Source organism: Camelus dromedarius, chromosome 27 (assembly GCF_036321535.1).
Source record: "Camelus dromedarius isolate mCamDro1 chromosome 27, mCamDro1.pat, whole genome shotgun sequence".
In the NCBI taxonomy this organism is placed as follows: domain Eukaryota; kingdom Metazoa; phylum Chordata; class Mammalia; order Artiodactyla; family Camelidae; genus Camelus; species Camelus dromedarius.
The window spans coordinates 24,757,272-24,765,160 of record NC_087462.1 but is presented as its reverse complement, the minus strand read 5'-3'; positions in this window follow the sequence as shown (position 1 = coordinate 24,765,160).

Below are 7,889 nucleotides of genomic sequence, written 5' to 3'. Positions count from 1 at the left end.
CCGGGTCCTGCCTGGCTGCCGTGTCTCCTGCCCACCAGCTGGAAGGGGTTGCACCGGGCACGGGTGGGGGGCTGTCATGGAGGAGCGTCGGGGCAGGGGCAAGGTGGACCCTGGATCCTGCAGCTTGGCAGTGAGGCGAAGCCTCCCTGGACCCCAGACAAAGCTGGCTGCCCCGTGGGGTGATGAGAGGAGGAATGTCGCTGGGAGCCAGGCTACCAGAACCGCTCAGAAGGGCTGCCCCTCCAGCAGGCAGCAAGGGGCCGGGCGCTGAGGGCAGGCAGGGTCTGCGAGCTGGCCCCTGGCCCTGAGTGGGGCGGGCCCCAGAGGGCTCTGCGGGGTCCAGGGAGGCTGCAGGTCCCGATGGGGACAGCACAGACACGAGTCTGAGGCTGCTTGCCGATCACCTGCTCCAGCCGGGGAGGCAGCCTGGGCTCTCCAAGGCTTCCTTTCCCATCTGTGGGCCGGGGACAGAGAGGTATACTTCAGAGCAGGCGCTGCACTTCAGTAAGCTACGGCCGCAAAGCCCCCAGCCCTGGTCCAGGGCCAAAAGGACACAACCCACCTCTCAACAGGGAAGGCAAAGGCTCAGAAATGGATTCCTCACAAGGAAAATGTAGGTCCCACTCAGCCTGACCATTTCCCTGGGTCCCCCAGCATCTCACCCTCTCTGTAATGACGTTGTGTGTGGGCCTGCATCCTCCCAGTCCCTCCTCCCACAATCCTGGGAAGTCGGGGCTGGAACCCCCTGGGTTTTATAGATGACAGCCCCGAAGGTCATGCAGGGAGGCCCTGCACCCTGCCCGCGGTCGTCTATGTGGGGAAACACAGAGACAAATTTAAAAGCCAGCCCCTGCTTCTGAGGAGTTAAAGGCTGGATAGCCCAGGTGGGTTGGCCCAGAAGGAGCCTTGCCCAGGGGAGGGGCTGGGTGCCACCTTTTGTCCTGGGAAGAGGGGGAGGGGGACAGGGAATGCAAGGTATGAGGGCTCCAAGGCTGAGTGCGGGAGGTTCTGAAGCTTCCTGTCCTCTAAGGGTCCCCAGAGAGGCTCAGAGACTGGAAGTGATTTTTTTTTCCTTGAAACTAATTGCTATTCTGAGATTCAGTGAATTAGGGTTCATGAAAATGTTTAAGTCCCTGGGGGTAGAATTCAGGTGTTTCTCCTTGTGTGTCCCTCCTTGGCTCCTGCTTGAAGATTTGCACAGAGAATACTTCCTGTTCCCCTTGTGAGGGGCTCTGGCTTCCTGGGCCAAGGGTACGGGGAGCTGACTTGGGAAGGCACCACGTGGCCATGCCCGGGTGCCCAGGAGGGATCTGTGCCCGCTGCCAGGCCAGAGTTTTGCCAAGGTGAGCAGGGCAGGCGGGGCGGGCTTGGAAGCCAGAGGGCGGGCTGAGCGAAGGCCGGCCTCTTCTCTGTCCCGCTCACCCCGGCCCTTCCCCAGCCTCCTGGGCGTGGCCCCGCTGGTCCCTGCGTGCACACGCACAGGCGGCAGCCCCGCGGTCTCCCGCGCCCTCCTGCTTCCTCACGTAGCAGGTAACGCCTGCATACTCTTACTTAATGCCGCGCCCTGGAAATCTTTCCAGATTGATACCTAGAGTGCGTCCGCGTCCTTTTTATAAATAGCTCCAGCATCAGTCAGGGGCCTGGCAGGAAGCAGATGGCTCACTTAAATTGGGTAATTTGAGGAGCGTTTACTAAAAGGGATTCTTTACGGAGGTGTGGGCCGGACATAAGGGAAGTCATGAGGGGTGGCCTCCGTCCTTATCATCCAAGGCCAGAGGGACGAGGGGAAAGGGCGAGAGACAGGCCAGCAGGGCCGCTTGGCAGGAGCAGTGACCTTCGGTGAAGGGTGCAGCCAGGCTTCGGTGACTCTGCGGGAGGGAGGGTCTGTCTCCTCCTGCTACCCCTCCCCGATGGCTGAACCAGGCCCGAGGCCAGAGGGCGAGGGAGCTGTTGTCCCAGTCACACGACAGCCTCCTGGGGCCCTGAGGACAGCGAGGGGTGGACAGTGATTTGGATAGGCAAGTGGGAAGACCTTCAGGCTTTTGCATGTCCTTCTAGGTTGCTGGGCCATACAACTTTTTTTTTGTAAACAAGGTTCTTTGCTTAGATGTCCAATCTGTTGCTCTTACACATGCAGGCCTATGGGAAGGACGCATTTTCAGAAGCGAAGTTGCTAGGTCCAAGGGTAAATGCATTTGCTGTTTGGGTAGCCACTGCCTTCCATCGGGTAATGCCTCTTCCCATACAGTTTCCCCAGCACAGGTTGCTGTCACATTTGCATTTCTGCCCAGCTGACCAGGAGAAGCCACCATAGTGCTAATCTGTATCGCTCCTGCTGGGTGAGTCAGGTCGCTGACCCGGTGTGAGTCAGGGTCACACTTCGTCTATGTCTGAGGTCAGAGGCCTTCCCCTTCGCGTCTCAGGGGCTGTGTTAAGCTCTCTGGAAAGACACGCCTGGCCCCCAGGTCTGGGCGGGAGGCCGGGGGCTCCCCAGAGTATGCGGCATAGCCATGCCTGGGAGGGCAGAGCTGTGCTGGACGAGCTGGATCCTGGTCCCTGGCCTGTGGAAGGAGCTTATTTTTGCCTAAATTAAGAAACGAAAGCCCAGAAATCAGGACAGCAGCAGTTGATAGAGAAATGCAGTGTTTTTCAGGAACATCTTTGGATTTGCCCCTTGGCACTGAAAAGCTCTCTTAGCCTCTGAAGGGCTTAAGGAAGAGCGGGCGCCCAGCCAGCCCCGTAGACAGTTGAAATGAGCGCAGGCAAAAGCTTCCATAATGCGTGTGCCACGCCGCCAGTCCCCAGAGTCCCATGAAAGGATGGATTATGTTTTCAGCAGGAAGAAAAGAAATTTGTCATCTCCTCCAGTGCTGGGAGGCAAGGTCACCCTGACTGCTGAGTTGCCTTCCTCCTGACACAAGGCGTGTCCCTCAGGTGTCGGGAGAGGCTGGGGGCCTTGGAGGCCAGCGGGGCAGGCTCTGCAGATCACCACTTGCCTCATGGGAGGGGTGACACTTCTGGGGGGCCCCCAGCCCAACAGCTCCTTCTGCCCCCTCCCACGGGGCCTCCCCTGCGTGCACGCTCCTCACTTGTGGTGGCAGTATCCCCAGAGAACCATGGCTCCCACCCACCCCGGCTCTTGTGCTGCAGGGGTCTCCATCCCTCTGCCTGGGGACCATACTCCCGTCTGTCCTGTGGGCAAGAGTTGCTAACATACAGTGACCAGAGAACATGGCCTAAAATGGCCAGCGCTGGACAGTTACTGAACGTGGTGTAAAATACTGAGATCATTCTTCAAGCCCCTGCGTCACTGTCCCCTTACCCCGCCCGCTCCGACCCGCTTCCTCCTTGTGTGTCATCTCCAGGGGCTCCGACGCCCTCCCCACTCAGGGAGGTCCACCTTCTCTTGCAGTCTGGGAGAAGATCCCGCTCCTCCTCAGAGCCTCAGTTTCCCCACGAGAACTGCCAACAGCGGGGTACAAGCCTGGGTCAGACACTCAAAAGCAGCTGGCTGACAGGAGGGGCCTGTCTCTGGGGCTCACATCTCCCAAGGGGCTTGGGGTGGGGAGGGAGTCAGAGTTGGCCTGGGGGCACTAACTGGGCAGTAGGTGCCCAGTAAACGTTGTTGCCTGGGGTCCTTTGGTGGGGACAGAGCCTGAGCCTTGGGTGCGAAGGGTAAAGGGAACAGTTGGTGCAGACGGCGGGGTACGGGCACGCAGATGGTGACTAGAAGCAGGACCAGGGGAGCAAGCGCCCCAAGCCAAGAGCGTGGGAAGTCAGGAATGGCTGCCTGGCGGCAGGGCAGGGCACTCAGCCTTGAAGGATGCGAGGATTCTGACAGCTGTGGGGTTACGAGGAAGGGTCTTCAGGCCTGAGCAAAAAGGAGGAGAAGGAACATGCTGGGTGAATGTAGACGCACAAGCGAGTCATTTGTGTTGGAGGTGAAAACGGACGAGAGACACACGAAGAAGCCTCCACCCGATTATAATCAGAGGATGCAAATTACAGCAGTGAGAAAATGCTTTTCCCCTCAAATGTTATGTAGGCAAAGATAAGACTGCATTGGGATCCAGGCTTGGAGGGGGGTTGGGAGGCTGACCCTCTCACCCTTGTAAACCGGGTCAGTGCAGTGATGGGTGTGGGGAGCCAGAAAATGTGTGTATGCTTTACCCTGCCAGGCTGCTTCCAGACACTTTTCTTAGGATGTAACTAAGGCTGAGCGTCAACATTCAGCTCTGCTGATTTTCATCAAATCACTGCTTATGACCACAAAAATCTCTCAATGTTTAATTGAGAATCGGTGGGGTAAACTTTGGTCATTAAAATTTCTGCAGTAAAAGAGCAGTTACTGACGTGAGGAAATGTTCCTGATAAGCTGCTGGGTGGGAACAGCAGGCTGTAAAGCAGCGTGAACAGCGCAAGGCGGGCTTTGTGGAAATGGACGCGGGCATGTGTGCGTGGTGCGTCTTTCCTGCTCCCAGCAGCAGGACACCGGGCGCTGCGGGGTCCCCCCTCCCTCCACATCCTCGAATGGGTGCGCCTGCCTCCCTCTTTCTCTGCAGTGGCCGCAGGTGCCCACTGAGCAGAACTGCCTCTTGGACTCTCCCGCCTCGCCTCACGCAGGTGCTGGAGAGCTGGTACCCTGCCTGCCTGCCTGGGGGAACTGGGCGCACACCCAGCTAGCACTAAAAGGGGAGCTTTGATCTGCCGTTTGCCACAACCCCCTCCTCTTCCTACAGCTTCCTTGAAAACCTCATGGGCAGGGGGTGCCTGGGCTCAGATGAGGTTTGAGGGGTTCCCCATCCTGCCATAATTTATGCTTAAACTTTTGAATATTTACTCTCTGTTTCAAAAGGCACAAAAGACTGTAGAGTGAAAAATATGATTTCTAACCATGTCTCCTAGTCCATCAGATCCACCCAGCATTATCAATTTCTTGTGTGGCCTCCTAGAAATGTTTTAGGAATTTGATGACTATTCAGACAATTACACATAAGTAACCTCCCCCCACCACTTTCACACGACTGGTAGTGCACTGTACGTGCCTCTCTCTGTGTCTTTCTTTTCACTTAATGATGCGACTTGATGATAACTGCATACCAGTCCACAGAGAGGTCCTTTTTCACGGCTGTGTAATATTTCATGGCATGGAAGCATCATCATTTATTTAACAATGGATGTTTAGGTTGTTTCCCACCTTTTACTATTACAATGAAGCTTTTGCACAAGTCAATTTGCACCTGTGAGACACTATCAGTAGGATAAGTGGGCAAAGCTTTGTATCCTGGAAATCCGGCTCAAAATGACCAAAGTATCCTCCACAGAGGATGCACCAGTTTACACCTCACCAAGCATTTCTCTACCCCTTTGCTAACACAGTGAGTCTTGAGACTTTTTTATCTTTGTAAAACAGTTTAAAATTTTTTCACTTACTATGAATGGGGTTGAACATCTTTTTAATATTCTTTTTTAAAATTGTGAAATATAGCACACATACAGATAAATTTTTAAGTTGAAGTACAGTCGTTACAGTGTGTCAATTTCTGGTGTACAGCACAGTGTCCCAGTCATGCATACATATATACATGTATTTGTCTTCATATTCTTTTTCATTACTACACATTTGTCTGGTAAAATGAAAAATTATAAATGAAACTCTCAGATAATGGAGTAGATCAGGAATTAAAACAGACCAGCACCCCAGGACCCACTCCCACTGTGTGAGCCCTCTCCGGTCTTGGCCCCTTTCTCCTGCATGGGCAGCCACACTCCTGAGTCCTGTGATAGCTCTGTTCTTTCAGTGGTGCCCCGGAGATCACTGCCGGTCCTTAACTTAGCAAAGCCTCTGGTTAATCAATGCCCTCATCTTCTTCCCAGATGACAGACCCTTGAACCCTTACACGTCATTTACCGCCACCCGCAACCGATACGTTACTGTGGTCGTGTATTTTAACTCCGTCTTCTCCCTAATGATTTCTAGGATCTTTCCGCGTATTAGGAAATTAGCTTTTTTGCCGGTGATGTGAGTTGCAAATATTTCTGTCTTTTTAAATTTTTATTTTGGCCATAGTGGTTTTGCCATGCAGAATTTTCATATATATATATATATATATATATTAGTGAAAAGAGACAAGTAGGTTTTACACCAAATGAGAGCAGCCCTCACCACAGTTAGGGCGGAGTTGTGGCTCATTTGGAGGTTTTCCCTTTGCCTTTATAAAGTTGTTTTTTTCTGTATTGAGGATATATTACTTCTGTAAAAACCAGAAAGAAATGGAGCAGATGCCATACAAGCAGAGTTGTTCATCTGTAGCAGGACCGTCCAGGGTCTCGTGGACCTGGGAGCTGACGCGGCCACTTTGCATTGAGGCCCAGGTGGGTTTGGGTTCTGTCTCCCTCCCACCCCGGCCGCCGCAGGCCCCACGGTCTTAGCCTCTCCCATGACCTCCCCGGCTGTTTCTGGGAGACCAAAACAGGGTCTCTGAGGTGTCCTCACCTGTCAGTCCACGGTGCCTCATGCTGCTGGCATCTGCAAACTTGAACCTCTCTGCCGGGCTGCCCCCACACAGGCGGCCACCCCTGATGCTCGGGGACACTCCTGAGACGTGAGTCACGAGAGCTGGATGGCTCCTTGACCCTGTGGCACCTCCTCAAGGGGCCGGCTGACCGCAGGCAGCTTTGGTGGGGATTTTCCTCTTTCCTTCCATGATCTTTCCATGCCTGGGCTGCACCCTGCTTAGTTGGTGATTTCAGACTGAAGGCATGAAGGACTGAAGATTTGGGGGTCCAAAGCAGGAGCGGATGGGACTTGCAGGGTCCAGGGATGCCCTGAGGGGTGCTGGGCGCTCCACTCCACTAAGCAGGGGTGACCCCTGGGACAGTCACTGGGGGACTCTCCCCAGAGGGTGGGGTGCCATTCTGAAGGCATGGCAGCTGCACAGTCTGCTCACCGTCCTCCAGGCGTGGGGAGCAGGGGGCTGGAACCACCCCTGTCCTGCCCACTCACCCCCCACCCCCGCTTCCAAGCCCACAGCCCGGGAGGAACGCCCAGCGATCCTCACCTCCCACCGTCCTTGCCTCGCAGTCCGTGGGAGACGTCCCTGGGAGATGGCCCCTGGGTAATCGTGTGTGCTTTTTAACGCGACCAACCCCGAAGCTTCCAGCAGACGGGCTTGCTTTTTCTGGTGAGCGGCTAGGAAGCTCTGGGACGAGCCGTGGCCCGTTCTGGCGAGCCCAGAGCTCGGTTGGCCTTTGCTTTCCAGTTAGCCTTGCTTCTTACTCCTCTCTGTGTCCCTTCGCTTGTTTCTCCTTCTTTTTTGGCTCCCACATTTAATTTATGCGATCTTGTTATATATGTGTATCCTTGTAAGCACCTTAAATCCTTTCCAGAAGCGTTGGGTAGAAATCATAAATACCACTTCTATCTTCATCCGGAGTCTGGAGGTGGGTAAACATCTCAGTGACAGCCAGTCTCGTTAACCCTCGCCTGGGCAGGCAGAGCGACGGCTCCTGAGCAGAGCGGGCCGTGGGGTCCAGAAACGTCCCCTGCAGACCACGGAGAGGTTCTGGGGAGCGGGCGGGTGGAGGCAGGAATCCACCGCCGGTTGAGGGAAGGGGTTTGCGTAGGGACCAAGGGGCACTGGGGGGCGGGAAGCCCGCATGAGTGCTGCCAAGAGCTGCTGGGAACCCTGGTTTCTGTGGGGTGAGTCTCCAAGCAGTCTCAGCCTCCTGGGTATTTGAGAAAAGGCACATTTCACTGATCTGGGATAGAGTTTTTCCAGGCTTGTTTGGCAGAAGGATGGAACGAAAGGTTGCTATGGGCGCTGGCAGAAGGGGAGCTGAGGGGCTCAACCGCTGGCCCCACCTGGGCGGGGAAGGCAGAGAGGCCG